Raw genomic sequence first — 18,330 nt, 5'->3', positions numbered from 1 at the left:
ATTGGCCGTTTTTCTGTATTTGGTCAACTAAATCATTTGAATGAAGTTGTGCCATGCCGAGTGGAAAGATTCTGTTACCTCAATTTAACATTAACACCCGAGGGTTCCCAGAATCTCTGAGTTTTCTCCATGGCAAGTCTCCAACCTTAAACGCAGCAAATTGGCCCTGCAGGTAAGAATTCTAACCAAAGACTCAAGATTGCACCACTACAAACTGCTAAACGATTAAGGTTCCACCGAGACTTGAACTCGGATTACTGGATTCAGAGTCCAGAGTGCTAACCATTACACCATGGAACCCCAGGTAGACAAATAAACTGCCCACTTCACCTGGTCTGCGTGAGGTGCCAGATCTCCAGCATCAAATCTATTGGACTGTTTCATTGCTGACAGAAGGAAACTTACGTAGCATTTGTGTGTGCAGGCATAACAAAATTGAGAAAAGAGCGTTAAAATCACTGCCCCGTGTGAGGGTCGAACTCACGACCTTCAGATTATGAGACTGACGCGCTGCCTACTGCGCCAACGAGGCCCGAAAAGGACTTTATGTACACATTTCAAGTGTATGAGCTCAATTTGTTTCAATTACAATAAAGTCAAGAGCAGCAAGGTGTAATAAGATTCATAGACAGATATCTCAAATGGCTTTTCCCTGGACTTGACACCTCAAACATTACAGATGAACGCCCTATTGGTGTTACAGAGACTAATATATCTGGCTTCAATGTTTTTATGTGTCAATTGATCACCTTTTGTCTTGTTTTCGATTGCCTTTTCTCTTTTATCTCAAATGTGTTTCATTATGAAATGTTTTTGGATTGGCCGTTTTTCTGTATTTGGTCAACTAAATCATTTGAATGAAGTTGTGCCATGCCGAGTGGAAAGATTCTGTTACCTCAATTTAACATTAACACCCGAGGGTTCCCAGAATCTCTGAGTTTTCTGCATGGCAAGTCTCCAACCTTAAACGCAGCAAATTGGCCCTGCAGGTAAGAATTCTAACCAAAGACTCAAGATTGCACCACTACAAAAAGCCAAACAATTAAGGTTCCACCGAGACTTGAACTCGGATTACTGGATTCAGAGTCCAGAGTGCTAACCATTACACCATGGAACCCCAGGTAGACAAATAAACTGCCCACCTCACCTGGTCTGCGTGAGGTGCCAGATCTCCAGCATCAAATCTATTGGACTGTTTCATTGCTGACAGAAGGAAACTTACGTAGCATTTGTGTGTGCAGGCATAACAAAATTGAGAAAAGAGCGTTAAAATCACTGCCCCGTGTGAGGGTCGAACTCACGACCTTCAGATTATGAGACTGACGCGCTGCCTACTGCGCCAACGAGGCCCGAAAAGGACTTTATGTACACATTTCAAGTGTATGAGCTCAATTTGTTTCAATTACAATAAAGTCAAGAGCAGCAAGGTGTAATAAGATTCATAGACAGATATCTCAAATGGCTTTTCCCTGGACTTGACACCTCAAACATTACAGATGAACGCCCTATTGGTGTTACAGAGACTAATATATCTGGCTTCAATGTTTTTATGTGTCAATTGATCACCTTTTGTCTTGTTTTCGATTGCCTTTTCTCTTTTATCTCAAATGTGTTTCATTATGAAATGTTTTTGGATTGGCCGTTTTTCTGTATTTGGTCAACTAAATCATTTGAATGAAGTTGTGCCATGCCGAGTGGAAAGATTCTGTTACCTCAATTTAACACCCGAGGGTTCCCAGAATCTTTGAGTTTTCTCCATGGGAAGTCTCCAACCTTAAACGCAGCAAATTGGCCCTGCAGGTAAGAATTCTAACCAAAGACTCAAGATTGCACCACTACAAAAAGCCAAACAATTAAGGTTCCACCGAGACTTGAACTCAGATTACTGGATTCAGAGTCCAGAGTGCTAACCATTACACCATGGAACCCCAGGTAGACAAATAAACTGCCCACCTCACCTGGTCTGCGTGAGGTGCCAGATCTCCAGCATCAAATCTATTGGACTGTTTCATTGCTGACAGAAGGAAACTTACGTAGCATTTGTGTGTGCAGGCATAACAAAATTGAGGAAAGAGCGTTAAAATCACTGCCCCGTGTGAGGGTCGAACTCACGGCCTTCAGATTATGAGACTGACGCGCTGCCTACTGCGCCAACGAGGCCCGAAAAGGACTTTATGTACACATTTCAAGTGTATGAGCTCAATTTGTTTCAATTACAATAAAGTCAAGATCAGCAAGGTGTAATAAGATTCATAGACAGATATCTCAAATGGCTTTTCCCTGGACTTGACACCTCAAACATTAAAGATGAACGCCCTATTGGTGTTACAGGGACTAATATATCTGGCTTCAATGTTTTTATGTGTCAATTGATCACCTTTTGTCTTGTTTTCGATTGCCTTTTCTCTTTTATCTCAAATGTGTTTCATAATGAAACGTTTTTGGATTGGCCGTTTTTCTGTATTTGGTCAACTAAATCATTTGAATGAAGTTGTGCCATGCCGAGTTGAAAGATTCTGTTACCTCAATTTAACATTAACACCCGAGGGTTCCCAGAATCTCTGAGTTTTCTCCATGGCAAGTCTCCAACCTTAAACGCAGCAAATTGGCCCTGCAGGTAAGAATTCTAACCAAAGACTCAAGATTGCACCACTACAAACTGCTAAACGATTAAGGTTCCACCGAGACTTGAACTCGGATTACTGGATTCAGAGTCCAGAGTGCTAACCATTACACCATGGAACCCCAGGTAGACAAATAAACTGCCCACCTCACCTGGTCTGCGTGAGGTGCCAGATCTCCAGCATCAAATCTATTGGACTGTTTCATTGCTGACAGAAGGAAACTTACGTAGCATTTGTGTGTGCAGGCATAACAAAATTGAGGAAAGAGCGTTAAAATCACTGCCCCGTGTGAGGGTCGAACTCACGGCCTTCAGATTATGAGACTGACGCGCTGCCTACTGCGCCAACGAGGCCCGAAAAGGACTTTATGTACACATTTCAAGTGTATGAGCTCAATTTGTTTCAATTACAATAAAGTCAAGATCAGCAAGGTGTAATAAGATTCATAGACAGATATCTCAAATGGCTTTTCCCTGGACTTGACACCTCAAACATTAAAGATGAACGCCCTATTGGTGTTACAGGGACTAATATATCTGGCTTCAATGTTTTTATGTGTCAATTGATCACCTTTTGTCTTGTTTTCGATTGCCTTTTCTCTTTTATCTCAAATGTGTTTCATAATGAAACGTTTTTGGATTGGCCGTTTTTCTGTATTTGGTCAACTAAATCATTTGAATGAAGTTGTGCCATGCCGAGTGGAAAGATTCTGTTACCTCAATTTAACATTAACACCCGAGGGTTCCCAGAATCTCTGAGTTTTCTCCATGGCAAGTCTCCAACCTTAAACGCAGCAAATTGGCCCTGCAGGTAAGAATTCTAACCAAAGACTCAAGATTGCACCACTACAAACTGCTAAACGATTAAGGTTCCACCGAGACTTGAACTCGGATTACTGGATTCAGAGTCCAGAGTGCTAACCATTACACCATGGAACCCCAGGTAGACAAATAAACTGCCCACTTCACCTGGTCTGCGTGAGGTGCCAGATCTCCAGCATCAAATCTATTGGACTGTTTCATTGCTGACAGAAGGAAACTTACGTAGCATTTGTGTGTGCAGGCATAACAAAATTGAGAAAAGAGCGTTAAAATCACTGCCCCGTGTGAGGGTCGAACTCACGACCTTCAGATTATGAGACTGACGCGCTGCCTACTGCGCCAACGAGGCCCGAAAAGGACTTTATGTACACATTTCAAGTGTATGAGCTCAATTTGTTTCAATTACAATAAAGTCAAGAGCAGCAAGGTGTAATAAGATTCATAGACAGATATCTCAAATGGCTTTTCCCTGGACTTGACACCTCAAACATTACAGATGAACGCCCTATTGGTGTTACAGAGACTAATATATCTGGCTTCAATGTTTTTATGTGTCAATTGATCACCTTTTGTCTTGTTTTCGATTGCCTTTTCTCTTTTATCTCAAATGTGTTTCATTATGAAATGTTTTTGGATTGGCCGTTTTTCTGTATTTGGTCAACTAAATCATTTGAATGAAGTTGTGCCATGCCGAGTGGAAAGATTCTGTTACCTCAATTTAACATTAACACCCGAGGGTTCCCAGAATCTCTGAGTTTTCTGCATGGCAAGTCTCCAACCTTAAACGCAGCAAATTGGCCCTGCAGGTAAGAATTCTAACCAAAGACTCAAGATTGCACCACTACAAAAAGCCAAACAATTAAGGTTCCACCGAGACTTGAACTCGGATTACTGGATTCAGAGTCCAGAGTGCTAACCATTACACCATGGAACCCCAGGTAGACAAATAAACTGCCCACCTCACCTGGTCTGCGTGAGGTGCCAGATCTCCAGCATCAAATCTATTGGACTGTTTCATTGCTGACAGAAGGAAACTTACGTAGCATTTGTGTGTGCAGGCATAACAAAATTGAGAAAAGAGCGTTAAAATCACTGCCCCGTGTGAGGGTCGAACTCACGACCTTCAGATTATGAGACTGACGCGCTGCCTACTGCGCCAACGAGGCCCGAAAAGGACTTTATGTACACATTTCAAGTGTATGAGCTCAATTTGTTTCAATTACAATAAAGTCAAGAGCAGCAAGGTGTAATAAGATTCATAGACAGATATCTCAAATGGCTTTTCCCTGGACTTGACACCTCAAACATTACAGATGAACGCCCTATTGGTGTTACAGAGACTAATATATCTGGCTTCAATGTTTTTATGTGTCAATTGATCACCTTTTGTCTTGTTTTCGATTGCCTTTTCTCTTTTATCTCAAATGTGTTTCATTATGAAATGTTTTTGGATTGGCCGTTTTTCTGTATTTGGTCAACTAAATCATTTGAATGAAGTTGTGCCATGCCGAGTGGAAAGATTCTGTTACCTCAATTTAACACCCGAGGGTTCCCAGAATCTTTGAGTTTTCTCCATGGGAAGTCTCCAACCTTAAACGCAGCAAATTGGCCCTGCAGGTAAGAATTCTAACCAAAGACTCAAGATTGCACCACTACAAAAAGCCAAACAATTAAGGTTCCACCGAGACTTGAACTCAGATTACTGGATTCAGAGTCCAGAGTGCTAACCATTACACCATGGAACCCCAGGTAGACAAATAAACTGCCCACCTCACCTGGTCTGCGTGAGGTGCCAGATCTCCAGCATCAAATCTATTGGACTGTTTCATTGCTGACAGAAGGAAACTTACGTAGCATTTGTGTGTGCAGGCATAACAAAATTGAGGAAAGAGCGTTAAAATCACTGCCCCGTGTGAGGGTCGAACTCACGGCCTTCAGATTATGAGACTGACGCGCTGCCTACTGCGCCAACGAGGCCCGAAAAGGACTTTATGTACACATTTCAAGTGTATGAGCTCAATTTGTTTCAATTACAATAAAGTCAAGATCAGCAAGGTGTAATAAGATTCATAGACAGATATCTCAAATGGCTTTTCCCTGGACTTGACACCTCAAACATTAAAGATGAACGCCCTATTGGTGTTACAGGGACTAATATATCTGGCTTCAATGTTTTTATGTGTCAATTGATCACCTTTTGTCTTGTTTTCGATTGCCTTTTCTCTTTTATCTCAAATGTGTTTCATAATGAAACGTTTTTGGATTGGCCGTTTTTCTGTATTTGGTCAACTAAATCATTTGAATGAAGTTGTGCCATGCCGAGTTGAAAGATTCTGTTACCTCAATTTAACATTAACACCCGAGGGTTCCCAGAATCTCTGAGTTTTCTCCATGGCAAGTCTCCAACCTTAAACGCAGCAAATTGGCCCTGCAGGTAAGAATTCTAACCAAAGACTCAAGATTGCACCACTACAAACTGCTAAACGATTAAGGTTCCACCGAGACTTGAACTCGGATTACTGGATTCAGAGTCCAGAGTGCTAACCATTACACCATGGAACCCCAGGTAGACAAATAAACTGCCCACCTCACCTGGTCTGCGTGAGGTGCCAGATCTCCAGCATCAAATCTATTGGACTGTTTCATTGCTGACAGAAGGAAACTTACGTAGCATTTGTGTGTGCAGGCATAACAAAATTGAGGAAAGAGCGTTAAAATCACTGCCCCGTGTGAGGGTCGAACTCACGGCCTTCAGATTATGAGACTGACGCGCTGCCTACTGCGCCAACGAGGCCCGAAAAGGACTTTATGTACACATTTCAAGTGTATGAGCTCAATTTGTTTCAATTACAATAAAGTCAAGATCAGCAAGGTGTAATAAGATTCATAGACAGATATCTCAAATGGCTTTTCCCTGGACTTGACACCTCAAACATTAAAGATGAACGCCCTATTGGTGTTACAGGGACTAATATATCTGGCTTCAATGTTTTTATGTGTCAATTGATCACCTTTTGTCTTGTTTTCGATTGCCTTTTCTCTTTTATCTCAAATGTGTTTCATTATGAAACGTTTTTGGATTGGCCGTTTTTCTGTATTTGGTCAACTAAATCATTTGAATGAAGTTGTGCCATGCCGAGTTGAAAGATTCTGTTACCTCAATTTAACATTAACACCCGAGGGTTCCCAGAATCTCTGAGTTTTCTCCATGGCAAGTCTCCAACCTTAAACGCAGCAAATTGGCCCTGCAGGTAAGAATTCTAACCAAAGACTCAAGATTGCACCACTACAAAAAGCCAAACAATTAAGGTTCCACCGAGACTTGAACTCGGATTACTGGATTCAGAGTCCAGAGTGCTAACCATTACACCATGGAACCCCAGGTAGACAAATAAACTGCCCACCTCACCTGGTCTGCGTGAGGTGCCAGATCTCCAGCATCAAATCTATTGGACTGTTTCATTGCTGACAGAAGGAAACTTACGTAGCATTTGTGTGTGCAGGCATAACAAAATTGAGGAAAGAGCGTTAAAATCACTGCCCCGTGTGAGGGTCGAACTCACGGCTTTCAGATTATGAGACTGACGCGCTGCCTACTGCGCCAACGAGGCCCGAAAAGGACTTTATGTACACATTTCAAGTGTATGAGCTCAATTTGTTTCAATTACAATAAAGTCAAGATCAGCAAGGTGTAATAAGATTCATAGACAGATATCTCAAATGGCTTTTCCCTGGACTTGACACCTCAAACATTAAAGATGAACGCCCTATTGGTGTTACAGGGACTAATATATCTGGCTTCAATGTTTTTATGTGTCAATTGATCACCTTTTGTCTTGTTTTCGATTGCCTTTTCTCTTTTATCTCAAATGTGTTTCATAATGAAACGTTTTTGGATTGGCCGTTTTTCTGTATTTGGTCAACTAAATCATTTGAATGAAGTTGTGCCATGCCGAGTTGAAAGATTCTGTTACCTCAATTTAACATTAACACCCGAGGGTTCCCAGAATCTCTGAGTTTTCTCCATTGCAAGTCTCCAACCTTAAACGCAGCAAATTGGCCCTGCAGGTAAGAATTCTAACCAAAGACTCAAGATTGCACCACTACAAACTGCTAAACGATTAAGGTTCCACCGAGACTTGAACTCGGATTACTGGATTCAGAGTCCAGAGTGCTAACCATTACACCATGGAACCCCAGGTAGACAAATAAACTGCCCACCTCACCTGGTCTGCGTGAGGTGCCAGATCTCCAGCATCAAATCTATTGGACTGTTTCATTGCTGACAGAAGGAAACTTACGTAGCATTTGTGTGTGCAGGCATAACAAAATTGAGAAAAGAGCGTTAAAATCACTGCCCCGTGTGAGGGTCGAACTCACGACCTTCAGATTATGAGACTGACGCGCTGCCTACTGCGCCAACGAGGCCCGAAAAGGACTTTATGTACACATTTCAAGTGTATGAGCTCAATTTGTTTCAATTACAATAAAGTCAAGAGCAGCAAGGTGTAATAAGATTCATAGACAGATATCTCAAATGGCTTTTCCCTGGACTTGACACCTCAAACATTACAGATGAACGCCCTATTGGTGTTACAGAGACTAATATATCTGGCTTCAATGTTTTTATGTGTCAATTGATCACCTTTTGTCTTGTTTTCGATTGCCTTTTCTCTTTTATCTCAAATGTGTTTCATTATGAAATGTTTTTGGATTGGCCGTTTTTCTGTATTTGGTCAACTAAATCATTTGAATGAAGTTGTGCCATGCCGAGTGGAAAGATTCTGTTACCTCAATTTAACACCCGAGGGTTCCCAGAATCTTTGAGTTTTCTCCATGGGAAGTCTCCAACCTTAAACGCAGCAAATTGGCCCTGCAGGTAAGAATTCTAACCAAAGACTCAAGATTGCACCACTACAAAAAGCCAAACAATTAAGGTTCCACCGAGACTTGAACTCGGATTACTGGATTCAGAGTCCAGAGTGCTAACCATTACACCATGGAACCCCAGGTAGACAAATAAACTGCCCACCTCACCTGGTCTGCGTGAGGTGCCAGATCTCCAGCATCAAATCTATTGGACTGTTTCATTGCTGACAGAAGGAAACTTACGTAGCATTTGTGTGTGCAGGCATAACAAAATTGAGGAAAGAGCGTTAAAATCACTGCCCCGTGTGAGGGTCGAACTCACGGCCTTCAGATTATGAGACTGACGCGCTGCCTACTGCGCCAACGAGGCCCGAAAAGGACTTTATGTACACATTTCAAGTGTATGAGCTCAATTTGTTTCAATTACAATAAAGTCAAGATCAGCAAGGTGTAATAAGATTCATAGACAGATATCTCAAATGGCTTTTCCCTGGACTTGACACCTCAAACATTAAAGATGAACGCCCTATTGGTGTTACAGGGACTAATATATCTGGCTTCAATGTTTTTATGTGTCAATTGATCACCTTTTGTCTTGTTTTCGATTGCCTTTTCTCTTTTATCTCAAATGTGTTTCATAATGAAACGTCTTTGGATTGGCCGTTTTTCTGTATTTGGTCAACTAAATCTTTTGAATGAAGTTGTGCCATGCCGAGTTGAAAGATTCTGTTACCTCAATTTAACATTAACACCCGAGGGTTCCCAGAATCTCTGAGTTTTCTCCATGGCAAGTCTCCAACCTTAAACGCAGCAAATTGGCCCTGCAGGTAAGAATTCTAACCAAAGACTCAAGATTGCACCACTACAAACTGCTAAACGATTAAGGTTCCACCGAGACTTGAACTCGGATTACTGGATTCAGAGTCCAGAGTGCTAACCATTACACCATGGAACCCCAGGTAGACAAATAAACTGCCCACCTCACCTGGTCTGCGTGAGGTGCCAGATCTCCAGCATCAAATCTATTGGACTGTTTCATTGCTGACAGAAGGAAACTTACGTAGCATTTGTGTGTGCAGGCATAACAAAATTGAGAAAAGAGCGTTAAAATCACTGCCCCGTGTGAGGGTCGAACTCACGACCTTCAGATTATGAGACTGACGCGCTGCCTACTGCGCCAACGAGGCCCGAAAAGGACTTTATGTACACATTTCAAGTGTATGAGCTCAATTTGTTTCAATTACAATAAAGTCAAGAGCAGCAAGGTGTAATAAGATTCATAGACAGATATCTCAAATGGCTTTTCCCTGGACTTGACACCTCAAACATTACAGATGAACGCCCTATTGGTGTTACAGAGACTAATATATCTGGCTTCAATGTTTTTATGTGTCAATTGATCACCTTTTGTCTTGTTTTCGATTGCCTTTTCTCTTTTATCTCAAATGTGTTTCATTATGAAATGTTTTTGGATTGGCCGTTTTTCTGTATTTGGTCAACTAAATCATTTGAATGAAGTTGTGCCATGCCGAGTGGAAAGATTCTGTTACCTCAATTTAACACCCGAGGGTTCCCAGAATCTTTGAGTTTTCTCCATGGGAAGTCTCCAACCTTAAACGCAGCAAATTGGCCCTGCAGGTAAGAATTCTAACCAAAGACTCAAGATTGCACCACTACAAAAAGCCAAACAATTAAGGTTCCACCGAGACTTGAACTCAGATTACTGGATTCAGAGTCCAGAGTGCTAACCATTACACCATGGAACCCCAGGTAGACAAATAAACTGCCCACCTCACCTGGTCTGCGTGAGGTGCCAGATCTCCAGCATCAAATCTATTGGACTGTTTCATTGCTGACAGAAGGAAACTTACGTAGCATTTGTGTGTGCAGGCATAACAAAATTGAGGAAAGAGCGTTAAAATCACTGCCCCGTGTGAGGGTCGAACTCACGGCCTTCAGATTATGAGACTGACGCGCTGCCTACTGCGCCAACGAGGCCCGAAAAGGACTTTATGTACACATTTCAAGTGTATGAGCTCAATTTGTTTCAATTACAATAAAGTCAAGATCAGCAAGGTGTAATAAGATTCATAGACAGATATCTCAAATGGCTTTTCCCTGGACTTGACACCTCAACCATTAAAGATGAACGCCCTATTGGTGTTACAGGGACTAATATATCTGGCTTCAATGTTTTTATGTGTCAATTGATCACCTTTTGTCTTGTTTTCGATTGCCTTTTCTCTTTTATCTCAAATGTGTTTCATAATGAAACGTTTTTGGATTGGCCGTTTTTCTGTATTTGGTCAACTAAATCATTTGAATGAAGTTGTGCCATGCCGAGTGGAAAGATTCTGTTACCTCAATTTAACATTAACACCCGAGGGTTCCCAGAATCTCTGAGTTTTCTCCATGGCAAGTCTCCAACCTTAAACGCAGCAAATTGGCCCTGCAGGTAAGAATTCTAACCAAAGACTCAAGATTGCACCACTACAAACTGCTAAACGATTAAGGTTCCACCGAGACTTGAACTCGGATTACTGGATTCAGAGTCCAGAGTGCTAACCATTACACCATGGAACCCCAGGTAGACAAATAAACTGCCCACTTCACCTGGTCTGCGTGAGGTGCCAGATCTCCAGCATCAAATCTATTGGACTGTTTCATTGCTGACAGAAGGAAACTTACGTAGCATTTGTGTGTGCAGGCATAACAAAATTGAGAAAAGAGCGTTAAAATCACTGCCCCGTGTGAGGGTCGAACTCACGACCTTCAGATTATGAGACTGACGCGCTGCCTACTGCGCCAACGAGGCCCGAAAAGGACTTTATGTACACATTTCAAGTGTATGAGCTCAATTTGTTTCAATTACAATAAAGTCAAGAGCAGCAAGGTGTAATAAGATTCATAGACAGATATCTCAAATGGCTTTTCCCTGGACTTGACACCTCAAACATTACAGATGAACGCCCTATTGGTGTTACAGAGACTAATATATCTGGCTTCAATGTTTTTATGTGTCAATTGATCACCTTTTGTCTTGTTTTCGATTGCCTTTTCTCTTTTATCTCAAATGTGTTTCATTATGAAATGTTTTTGGATTGGCCGTTTTTCTGTATTTGGTCAACTAAATCATTTGAATGAAGTTGTGCCATGCCGAGTGGAAAGATTCTGTTACCTCAATTTAACACCCGAGGGTTCCCAGAATCTTTGAGTTTTCTCCATGGGAAGTCTCCAACCTTAAACGCAGCAAATTGGCCCTGCAGGTAAGAATTCTAACCAAAGACTCAAGATTGCACCACTACAAAAAGCCAAACAATTAAGGTTCCACCGAGACTTGAACTCGGATTACTGGATTCAGAGTCCAGAGTGCTAACCATTACACCATGGAACCCCAGGTAGACAAATAAACTGCCCACCTCACCTGGTCTGCGTGAGGTGCCAGATCTCCAGCATCAAATCTATTGGACTGTTTCATTGCTGACAGAAGGAAACTTACGTAGCATTTGTGTGTGCAGGCATAACAAAATTGAGGAAAGAGCGTTAAAATCACTGCCCCGTGTGAGGGTCGAACTCACGGCCTTCAGATTATGAGACTGACGCGCTGCCTACTGCGCCAACGAGGCCCGAAAAGGACTTTATGTACACATTTCAAGTGTATGAGCTCAATTTGTTTCAATTACAATAAAGTCAAGATCAGCAAGGTGTAATAAGATTCATAGACAGATATCTCAAATGGCTTTTCCCTGGACTTGACACCTCAAACATTAAAGATGAACGCCCTATTGGTGTTACAGGGACTAATATATCTGGCTTCAATGTTTTTATGTGTCAATTGATCACCTTTTGTCTTGTTTTCGATTGCCTTTTCTCTTTTATCTCAAATGTGTTTCATAATGAAACGTTTTTGGATTGGCCGTTTTTCTGTATTTGGTCAACTAAATCATTTGAATGAAGTTGTGCCATGCCGAGTTGAAAGATTCTGTTACCTCAATTTAACATTAACACCCGAGGGTTCCCAGAATCTCTGAGTTTTCTCCATGGCAAGTCTCCAACCTTAAACGCAGCAAATTGGCCCTGCAGGTAAGAATTCTAACCAAAGACTCAAGATTGCACCACTACAAACTGCTAAACGATTAAGGTTCCACCGAGACTTGAACTCGGATTACTGGATTCAGAGTCCAGAGTGCTAACCATTACACCATGGAACCCGAGGTAGACAAATAAACTGCCCACCTCACCTGGTCTGCGTGAGGTGCCAGATCTCCAGCATCAAATCTATTGGACTGTTTCATTGCTGACAGAAGGAAACTTACGTAGCATTTGTGTGTGCAGGCATAACAAAATTGAGAAAAGAGCATTAAAATCACTGCCCCGTGTGAGGGTCGAACTCACGACCTTCAGATTATGAGACTGACGCGCTGCCTACTGCGCCAACGAGGCCCGAAAAGGACTTTATGTACACATTTCAAGTGTATGAGCTCAATTTGTTTCAATTACAATAAAGTCAAGAGCAGCAAGGTGTAATAAGATTCATAGACAGATATCTCAAATGGCTTTTCCCTGGACTTGACACCTCAAACATTACAGATGAACGCCCTATTGGTGTTACAGAGACTAATATATCTGGCTTCAATGTTTTTATGTGTCAATTGATCACCTTTTGTCTTGTTTTCGATTGCCTTTTCTCTTTTATCTCAAATGTGTTTCATTATGAAATGTTTTTGGATTGGCCGTTTTTCTGTATTTGGTCAACTAAATCATTTGAATGAAGTTGTGCCATGCCGAGTGGAAAGATTCTGTTACCTCAATTTAACACCCGAGGGTTCCCAGAATCTTTGAGTTTTCTCCATGGGAAGTCTCCAACCTTAAACGCAGCAAATTGGCCCTGCAGGTAAGAATTCTAACCAAAGACTCAAGATTGCACCACTACAAAAAGCCAAACAATTAAGGTTCCACCGAGACTTGAACTCGGATTACTGGATTCAGAGTCCAGAGTGCTAACCATTACACCATGGAACCCGAGGTAGACAAATAAACTGCCCACCTCACCTGGTCTGCGTGAGGTGCCAGATCTCCAGCATCAAATCTATTGGACTGTTTCATTGCTGACAGAAGGAAACTTACGTAGCATTTGTGTGTGCAGGCATAACAAAATTGAGAAAAGAGCATTAAAATCACTGCCCCGTGTGAGGGTCGAACTCACGACCTTCAGATTATGAGACTGACGCGCTGCCTACTGCGCCAACGAGGCCCGAAAAGGACTTTATGTACACATTTCAAGTGTATGAGCTCAATTTGTTTCAATTACAATAAAGTCAAGAGCAGCAAGGTGTAATAAGATTCATAGACAGATATCTCAAATGGCTTTTCCCTGGACTTGACACCTCAAACATTACAGATGAACGCCCTATTGGTGTTACAGAGACTAATATATCTGGCTTCAATGTTTTTATGTGTCAATTGATCACCTTTTGTCTTGTTTTCGATTGCCTTTTCTCTTTTATCTCAAATGTGTTTCATTATGAAATGTTTTTGGATTGGCCGTTTTTCTGTATTTGGTCAACTAAATCATTTGAATGAAGTTGTGCCATGCCGAGTGGAAAGATTCTGTTACCTCAATTTAACACCCGAGGGTTCCCAGAATCTTTGAGTTTTCTCCATGGGAAGTCTCCAACCTTAAACGCAGCAAATTGGCCCTGCAGGTAAGAATTCTAACCAAAGACTCAAGATTGCACCACTACAAAAAGCCAAACAATTAAGGTTCCACCGAGACTTGAACTCGGATTACTGGATTCAGAGTCCAGAGTGCTAACCATTACACCATGGAACCCCAGGTAGACAAATAAACTGCCCACCTCACCTGGTCTGCGTGAGGTGCCAGATCTCCAGCATCAAATCTATTGGACTGTTTCATTGCTGACAGAAGGAAACTTACGTAGCATTTGTGTGTGCAGGCATAACAAAATTGAGGAAAGAGCGTTAAAATCACTGCCCCGTGTGAGGGTCGAACTCACGGCCTTCAGATTATGAGACTGACGCGCTGCCTACTGCGCCAACGAGGCCCGAAAAGGACTTTATGTACACATTTCAAGTGTATGAGCTCAATTTGTTTCAATTACAATAAAGTCAAGATCAGCAAGGTGTAATAAGATTCATAGACAGATATCTCAAATGGCTTTTCCCTGGACTTGACACCTCAAACATTAAAGATGAACGCCCTATTGGTGTTACAGGGACTAATATATCTGGCTTCAATGTTTTTATGTGTCAATTGATCACCTTTTGTCTTGTTTTCGATTGCCTTTTCTCTTTTATCTCAAATGTGTTTCATAATGAAACGTTTTTGGATTGGCCGTTTTTCTGTATTTGGTCAACTAAATCATTTGAATGAAGTTGTGCCATGCCGAGTTGAAAGATTCTGTTACCTCAATTTAACATTAACACCCGAGGGTTCCCAGAATCTCTGAGTTTTCTGCATGGCAAGTCTCCAACCTTAAACGCAGCAAATTGGCCCTGCAGGTAAGAATTCTAACCAAAGACTCAAGATTGCACCACTACAAAAAGCCAAACAATTAAGGTTCCACCGAGACTTGAACTCGGATTACTGGATTCAGAGTCCAGAGTGCTAACCATTACACCATGGAACCCCAGGTAGACAAATAAACTGCCCACCTCACCTGGTCTGCGTGAGGTGCCAGATCTCCAGCATCAAATCTATTGGACTGTTTCATTGCTGACAGAAGGAAACTTACGTAGCATTTGTGTGTGCAGGCATAACAAAATTGAGAAAAGAGCGTTAAAATCACTGCCCCGTGTGAGGGTCGAACTCACGACCTTCAGATTATGAGACTGACGCGCTGCCTACTGCGCCAACGAGGCCCGAAAAGGACTTTATGTACACATTTCAAGTGTATGAGCTCAATTTGTTTCAATTACAATAAAGTCAAGAGCAGCAAGGTGTAATAAGATTCATAGACAGATATCTCAAATGGCTTTTCCCTGGACTTGACACCTCAAACATTACAGATGAACGCCCTATTGGTGTTACAGAGACTAATATATCTGGCTTCAATGTTTTTATGTGTCAATTGATCACCTTTTGTCTTGTTTTCGATTGCCTTTTCTCTTTTATCTCAAATGTGTTTCATTATGAAATGTTTTTGGATTGGCCGTTTTTCTGTATTTGGTCAACTAAATCATTTGAATGAAGTTGTGCCATGCCGAGTGGAAAGATTCTGTTACCTCAATTTAACACCCGAGGGTTCCCAGAATCTTTGAGTTTTCTCCATGGGAAGTCTCCAACCTTAAACGCAGCAAATTGGCCCTGCAGGTAAGAATTCTAACCAAAGACTCAAGATTGCACCACTACAAAAAGCCAAACAATTAAGGTTCCACCGAGACTTGAACTCAGATTACTGGATTCAGAGTCCAGAGTGCTAACCATTACACCATGGAACCCCAGGTAGACAAATAAACTGCCCACCTCACCTGGTCTGCGTGAGGTGCCAGATCTCCAGCATCAAATCTATTGGACTGTTTCATTGCTGACAGAAGGAAACTTACGTAGCATTTGTGTGTGCAGGCATAACAAAATTGAGGAAAGAGCGTTAAAATCACTGCCCCGTGTGAGGGTCGAACTCACGGCCTTCAGATTATGAGACTGACGCGCTGCCTACTGCGCCAACGAGGCCCGAAAAGGACTTTATGTACACATTTCAAGTGTATGAGCTCAATTTGTTTCAATTACAATAAAGTCAAGATCAGCAAGGTGTAATAAGATTCATAGACAGATATCTCAAATGGCTTTTCCCTGGACTTGACACCTCAAACATTAAAGATGAACGCCCTATTGGTGTTACAGGGACTAATATATCTGGCTTCAATGTTTTTATGTGTCAATTGATCACCTTTTGTCTTGTTTTCGATTGCCTTTTCTCTTTTATCTCAAATGTGTTTCATAATGAAACGTTTTTGGATTGGCCGTTTTTCTGTATTTGGTCAACTAAATCATTTGAATGAAGTTGTGCCATGCCGAGTTGAAAGATTCTGTTACCTCAATTTAACATTAACACCCGAGGGTTCCCAGAATCTCTGAGTTTTCTCCATGGCAAGTCTCCAACCTTAAACGCAGCAAATTGGCCCTGCAGGTAAGAATTCTAACCAAAGACTCAAGATTGCACCACTACAAACTGCTAAACGATTAAGGTTCCACCGAGACTTGAACTCGGATTACTGGATTCAGAGTCCAGAGTGCTAACCATTACACCATGGAACCCCAGGTAGACAAATAAACTGCCCACCTCACCTGGTCTGCGTGAGGTGCCAGATCTCCAGCATCAAATCTATTGGACTGTTTCATTGCTGACAGAAGGAAACTTACGTAGCATTTGTGTGTGCAGGCATAACAAAATTGAGGAAAGAGCGTTAAAATCACTGCCCCGTGTGAGGGTCGAACTCACGGCCTTCAGATTATGAGACTGACGCGCTGCCTACTGCGCCAACGAGGCCCGAAAAGGACTTTATGTACACATTTCAAGTGTATGAGCTCAATTTGTTTCAATTACAATAAAGTCAAGATCAGCAAGGTGTAATAAGATTCATAGACAGATATCTCAAATGGCTTTTCCCTGGACTTGACACCTCAAACATTAAAGATGAACGCCCTATTGGTGTTACAGGGACTAATATATCTGGCTTCAATGTTTTTATGTGTCAATTGATCACCTTTTGTCTTGTTTTCGATTGCCTTTTCTCTTTTATCTCAAATGTGTTTCATAATGAAACGTTTTTGGATTGGCCGTTTTTCTGTATTTGGTCAACTAAATCATTTGAATGAAGTTGTGCCATGCCGAGTGGAAAGATTCTGTTACCTCAATTTAACATTAACACCCGAGGGTTCCCAGAATCTCTGAGTTTTCTCCATGGCAAGTCTCCAACCTTAAACGCAGCAAATTGGCCCTGCAGGTAAGAATTCTAACCAAAGACTCAAGATTGCACCACTACAAACTGCTAAACGATTAAGGTTCCACCGAGACTTGAACTCGGATTACTGGATTCAGAGTCCAGAGTGCTAACCATTACACCATGGAACCCCAGGTAGACAAATAAACTGCCCACTTCACCTGGTCTGCGTGAGGTGCCAGATCTCCAGCATCAAATCTATTGGACTGTTTCATTGCTGACAGAAGGAAACTTACGTAGCATTTGTGTGTGCAGGCATAACAAAATTGAGAAAAGAGCGTTAAAATCACTGCCCCGTGTGAGGGTCGAACTCACGACCTTCAGATTATGAGACTGACGCGCTGCCTACTGCGCCAACGAGGCCCGAAAAGGACTTTATGTACACATTTCAAGTGTATGAGCTCAATTTGTTTCAATTACAATAAAGTCAAGAGCAGCAAGGTGTAATAAGATTCATAGACAGATATCTCAAATGGCTTTTCCCTGGACTTGACACCTCAAACATTACAGATGAACGCCCTATTGGTGTTACAGAGACTAATATATCTGGCTTCAATGTTTTTATGTGTCAATTGATCACCTTTTGTCTTGTTTTCGATTGCCTTTTCTCTTTTATCTCAAATGTGTTTCATTATGAAATGTTTTTGGATTGGCCGTTTTTCTGTATTTGGTCAACTAAATCATTTGAATGAAGTTGTGCCATGCCGAGTGGAAAGATTCTGTTACCTCAATTTAACATTAACACCCGAGGGTTCCCAGAATCTCTGAGTTTTCTGCATGGCAAGTCTCCAACCTTAAACGCAGCAAATTGGCCCTGCAGGTAAGAATTCTAACCAAAGACTCAAGATTGCACCACTACAAAAAGCCAAACAATTAAGGTTCCACCGAGACTTGAACTCGGATTACTGGATTCAGAGTCCAGAGTGCTAACCATTACACCATGGAACCCCAGGTAGACAAATAAACTGCCCACCTCACCTGGTCTGCGTGAGGTGCCAGATCTCCAGCATCAAATCTATTGGACTGTTTCATTGCTGACAGAAGGAAACTTA

The 18,330-nt window shown here is 41.8% G+C and overlaps 45 non-coding genes across 45 annotated transcripts; all 45 read right to left on the bottom strand.

The window, feature by feature from the left end:
* Positions 1-228: 228 nt before the first annotated feature.
* Positions 229-300, bottom strand: trnaq-cug (transfer RNA glutamine (anticodon CUG)). The gene has a single exon. It is a non-coding gene; the product is annotated as a tRNA-Gln (tRNA).
* Positions 301-459: 159 nt separating this feature from the next.
* Positions 460-532, bottom strand: trnam-cau (transfer RNA methionine (anticodon CAU)). Its single transcript has one exon. It is a non-coding gene; the product is annotated as a tRNA-Met (tRNA).
* Positions 533-1,045: 513 nt separating this feature from the next.
* trnaq-cug (transfer RNA glutamine (anticodon CUG)) lies at positions 1,046-1,117 on the bottom strand. Its single transcript has one exon. It is a non-coding gene; the product is annotated as a tRNA-Gln (tRNA).
* A 159-nt stretch (positions 1,118-1,276) lies between these two features.
* On the bottom strand, positions 1,277-1,349 carry trnam-cau (transfer RNA methionine (anticodon CAU)). Its single transcript has one exon. It is a non-coding gene; the product is annotated as a tRNA-Met (tRNA).
* A 507-nt stretch (positions 1,350-1,856) lies between these two features.
* trnaq-cug (transfer RNA glutamine (anticodon CUG)) lies at positions 1,857-1,928 on the bottom strand. The gene has a single exon. It is a non-coding gene; the product is annotated as a tRNA-Gln (tRNA).
* Positions 1,929-2,087: 159 nt separating this feature from the next.
* trnam-cau (transfer RNA methionine (anticodon CAU)) lies at positions 2,088-2,160 on the bottom strand. The gene has a single exon. It is a non-coding gene; the product is annotated as a tRNA-Met (tRNA).
* Positions 2,161-2,673: 513 nt separating this feature from the next.
* Positions 2,674-2,745, bottom strand: trnaq-cug (transfer RNA glutamine (anticodon CUG)). The gene has a single exon. It is a non-coding gene; the product is annotated as a tRNA-Gln (tRNA).
* A 159-nt stretch (positions 2,746-2,904) lies between these two features.
* Positions 2,905-2,977, bottom strand: trnam-cau (transfer RNA methionine (anticodon CAU)). The gene has a single exon. It is a non-coding gene; the product is annotated as a tRNA-Met (tRNA).
* Positions 2,978-3,490: 513 nt separating this feature from the next.
* Positions 3,491-3,562, bottom strand: trnaq-cug (transfer RNA glutamine (anticodon CUG)). Its single transcript has one exon. It is a non-coding gene; the product is annotated as a tRNA-Gln (tRNA).
* A 159-nt stretch (positions 3,563-3,721) lies between these two features.
* trnam-cau (transfer RNA methionine (anticodon CAU)) lies at positions 3,722-3,794 on the bottom strand. The gene has a single exon. It is a non-coding gene; the product is annotated as a tRNA-Met (tRNA).
* A 513-nt stretch (positions 3,795-4,307) lies between these two features.
* trnaq-cug (transfer RNA glutamine (anticodon CUG)) lies at positions 4,308-4,379 on the bottom strand. The gene has a single exon. It is a non-coding gene; the product is annotated as a tRNA-Gln (tRNA).
* A 159-nt stretch (positions 4,380-4,538) lies between these two features.
* On the bottom strand, positions 4,539-4,611 carry trnam-cau (transfer RNA methionine (anticodon CAU)). The gene has a single exon. It is a non-coding gene; the product is annotated as a tRNA-Met (tRNA).
* Positions 4,612-5,118: 507 nt separating this feature from the next.
* Positions 5,119-5,190, bottom strand: trnaq-cug (transfer RNA glutamine (anticodon CUG)). The gene has a single exon. It is a non-coding gene; the product is annotated as a tRNA-Gln (tRNA).
* A 159-nt stretch (positions 5,191-5,349) lies between these two features.
* On the bottom strand, positions 5,350-5,422 carry trnam-cau (transfer RNA methionine (anticodon CAU)). Its single transcript has one exon. It is a non-coding gene; the product is annotated as a tRNA-Met (tRNA).
* Positions 5,423-5,935: 513 nt separating this feature from the next.
* trnaq-cug (transfer RNA glutamine (anticodon CUG)) lies at positions 5,936-6,007 on the bottom strand. The gene has a single exon. It is a non-coding gene; the product is annotated as a tRNA-Gln (tRNA).
* Positions 6,008-6,166: 159 nt separating this feature from the next.
* Positions 6,167-6,239, bottom strand: trnam-cau (transfer RNA methionine (anticodon CAU)). Its single transcript has one exon. It is a non-coding gene; the product is annotated as a tRNA-Met (tRNA).
* A 513-nt stretch (positions 6,240-6,752) lies between these two features.
* trnaq-cug (transfer RNA glutamine (anticodon CUG)) lies at positions 6,753-6,824 on the bottom strand. Its single transcript has one exon. It is a non-coding gene; the product is annotated as a tRNA-Gln (tRNA).
* A 159-nt stretch (positions 6,825-6,983) lies between these two features.
* On the bottom strand, positions 6,984-7,056 carry trnam-cau (transfer RNA methionine (anticodon CAU)). Its single transcript has one exon. It is a non-coding gene; the product is annotated as a tRNA-Met (tRNA).
* A 513-nt stretch (positions 7,057-7,569) lies between these two features.
* trnaq-cug (transfer RNA glutamine (anticodon CUG)) lies at positions 7,570-7,641 on the bottom strand. Its single transcript has one exon. It is a non-coding gene; the product is annotated as a tRNA-Gln (tRNA).
* A 159-nt stretch (positions 7,642-7,800) lies between these two features.
* trnam-cau (transfer RNA methionine (anticodon CAU)) lies at positions 7,801-7,873 on the bottom strand. Its single transcript has one exon. It is a non-coding gene; the product is annotated as a tRNA-Met (tRNA).
* Positions 7,874-8,380: 507 nt separating this feature from the next.
* On the bottom strand, positions 8,381-8,452 carry trnaq-cug (transfer RNA glutamine (anticodon CUG)). Its single transcript has one exon. It is a non-coding gene; the product is annotated as a tRNA-Gln (tRNA).
* Positions 8,453-8,611: 159 nt separating this feature from the next.
* Positions 8,612-8,684, bottom strand: trnam-cau (transfer RNA methionine (anticodon CAU)). The gene has a single exon. It is a non-coding gene; the product is annotated as a tRNA-Met (tRNA).
* A 513-nt stretch (positions 8,685-9,197) lies between these two features.
* On the bottom strand, positions 9,198-9,269 carry trnaq-cug (transfer RNA glutamine (anticodon CUG)). Its single transcript has one exon. It is a non-coding gene; the product is annotated as a tRNA-Gln (tRNA).
* Positions 9,270-9,428: 159 nt separating this feature from the next.
* On the bottom strand, positions 9,429-9,501 carry trnam-cau (transfer RNA methionine (anticodon CAU)). The gene has a single exon. It is a non-coding gene; the product is annotated as a tRNA-Met (tRNA).
* A 507-nt stretch (positions 9,502-10,008) lies between these two features.
* trnaq-cug (transfer RNA glutamine (anticodon CUG)) lies at positions 10,009-10,080 on the bottom strand. Its single transcript has one exon. It is a non-coding gene; the product is annotated as a tRNA-Gln (tRNA).
* A 159-nt stretch (positions 10,081-10,239) lies between these two features.
* trnam-cau (transfer RNA methionine (anticodon CAU)) lies at positions 10,240-10,312 on the bottom strand. Its single transcript has one exon. It is a non-coding gene; the product is annotated as a tRNA-Met (tRNA).
* Positions 10,313-10,825: 513 nt separating this feature from the next.
* On the bottom strand, positions 10,826-10,897 carry trnaq-cug (transfer RNA glutamine (anticodon CUG)). The gene has a single exon. It is a non-coding gene; the product is annotated as a tRNA-Gln (tRNA).
* A 159-nt stretch (positions 10,898-11,056) lies between these two features.
* On the bottom strand, positions 11,057-11,129 carry trnam-cau (transfer RNA methionine (anticodon CAU)). Its single transcript has one exon. It is a non-coding gene; the product is annotated as a tRNA-Met (tRNA).
* Positions 11,130-11,636: 507 nt separating this feature from the next.
* trnaq-cug (transfer RNA glutamine (anticodon CUG)) lies at positions 11,637-11,708 on the bottom strand. The gene has a single exon. It is a non-coding gene; the product is annotated as a tRNA-Gln (tRNA).
* Positions 11,709-11,867: 159 nt separating this feature from the next.
* On the bottom strand, positions 11,868-11,940 carry trnam-cau (transfer RNA methionine (anticodon CAU)). The gene has a single exon. It is a non-coding gene; the product is annotated as a tRNA-Met (tRNA).
* A 513-nt stretch (positions 11,941-12,453) lies between these two features.
* trnaq-cug (transfer RNA glutamine (anticodon CUG)) lies at positions 12,454-12,525 on the bottom strand. The gene has a single exon. It is a non-coding gene; the product is annotated as a tRNA-Gln (tRNA).
* A 159-nt stretch (positions 12,526-12,684) lies between these two features.
* trnam-cau (transfer RNA methionine (anticodon CAU)) lies at positions 12,685-12,757 on the bottom strand. Its single transcript has one exon. It is a non-coding gene; the product is annotated as a tRNA-Met (tRNA).
* A 507-nt stretch (positions 12,758-13,264) lies between these two features.
* On the bottom strand, positions 13,265-13,336 carry trnaq-cug (transfer RNA glutamine (anticodon CUG)). Its single transcript has one exon. It is a non-coding gene; the product is annotated as a tRNA-Gln (tRNA).
* A 159-nt stretch (positions 13,337-13,495) lies between these two features.
* trnam-cau (transfer RNA methionine (anticodon CAU)) lies at positions 13,496-13,568 on the bottom strand. The gene has a single exon. It is a non-coding gene; the product is annotated as a tRNA-Met (tRNA).
* A 507-nt stretch (positions 13,569-14,075) lies between these two features.
* On the bottom strand, positions 14,076-14,147 carry trnaq-cug (transfer RNA glutamine (anticodon CUG)). Its single transcript has one exon. It is a non-coding gene; the product is annotated as a tRNA-Gln (tRNA).
* Positions 14,148-14,306: 159 nt separating this feature from the next.
* trnam-cau (transfer RNA methionine (anticodon CAU)) lies at positions 14,307-14,379 on the bottom strand. The gene has a single exon. It is a non-coding gene; the product is annotated as a tRNA-Met (tRNA).
* A 513-nt stretch (positions 14,380-14,892) lies between these two features.
* On the bottom strand, positions 14,893-14,964 carry trnaq-cug (transfer RNA glutamine (anticodon CUG)). Its single transcript has one exon. It is a non-coding gene; the product is annotated as a tRNA-Gln (tRNA).
* A 159-nt stretch (positions 14,965-15,123) lies between these two features.
* On the bottom strand, positions 15,124-15,196 carry trnam-cau (transfer RNA methionine (anticodon CAU)). The gene has a single exon. It is a non-coding gene; the product is annotated as a tRNA-Met (tRNA).
* A 507-nt stretch (positions 15,197-15,703) lies between these two features.
* Positions 15,704-15,775, bottom strand: trnaq-cug (transfer RNA glutamine (anticodon CUG)). Its single transcript has one exon. It is a non-coding gene; the product is annotated as a tRNA-Gln (tRNA).
* Positions 15,776-15,934: 159 nt separating this feature from the next.
* Positions 15,935-16,007, bottom strand: trnam-cau (transfer RNA methionine (anticodon CAU)). Its single transcript has one exon. It is a non-coding gene; the product is annotated as a tRNA-Met (tRNA).
* Positions 16,008-16,520: 513 nt separating this feature from the next.
* trnaq-cug (transfer RNA glutamine (anticodon CUG)) lies at positions 16,521-16,592 on the bottom strand. Its single transcript has one exon. It is a non-coding gene; the product is annotated as a tRNA-Gln (tRNA).
* A 159-nt stretch (positions 16,593-16,751) lies between these two features.
* Positions 16,752-16,824, bottom strand: trnam-cau (transfer RNA methionine (anticodon CAU)). The gene has a single exon. It is a non-coding gene; the product is annotated as a tRNA-Met (tRNA).
* Positions 16,825-17,337: 513 nt separating this feature from the next.
* Positions 17,338-17,409, bottom strand: trnaq-cug (transfer RNA glutamine (anticodon CUG)). Its single transcript has one exon. It is a non-coding gene; the product is annotated as a tRNA-Gln (tRNA).
* A 159-nt stretch (positions 17,410-17,568) lies between these two features.
* On the bottom strand, positions 17,569-17,641 carry trnam-cau (transfer RNA methionine (anticodon CAU)). Its single transcript has one exon. It is a non-coding gene; the product is annotated as a tRNA-Met (tRNA).
* A 513-nt stretch (positions 17,642-18,154) lies between these two features.
* Positions 18,155-18,226, bottom strand: trnaq-cug (transfer RNA glutamine (anticodon CUG)). Its single transcript has one exon. It is a non-coding gene; the product is annotated as a tRNA-Gln (tRNA).
* Positions 18,227-18,330: the final 104 nt, after the last annotated feature.

Source organism: Pungitius pungitius, chromosome 6, assembly GCF_949316345.1.
Source record: "Pungitius pungitius chromosome 6, fPunPun2.1, whole genome shotgun sequence".
In the NCBI taxonomy this organism is placed as follows: Eukaryota; Metazoa; Chordata; class Actinopteri; order Perciformes; family Gasterosteidae; genus Pungitius; species Pungitius pungitius.
Note: the sequence above shows the minus strand (reverse complement) of the source record. Positions and strands in the feature narration are given on the sequence as shown.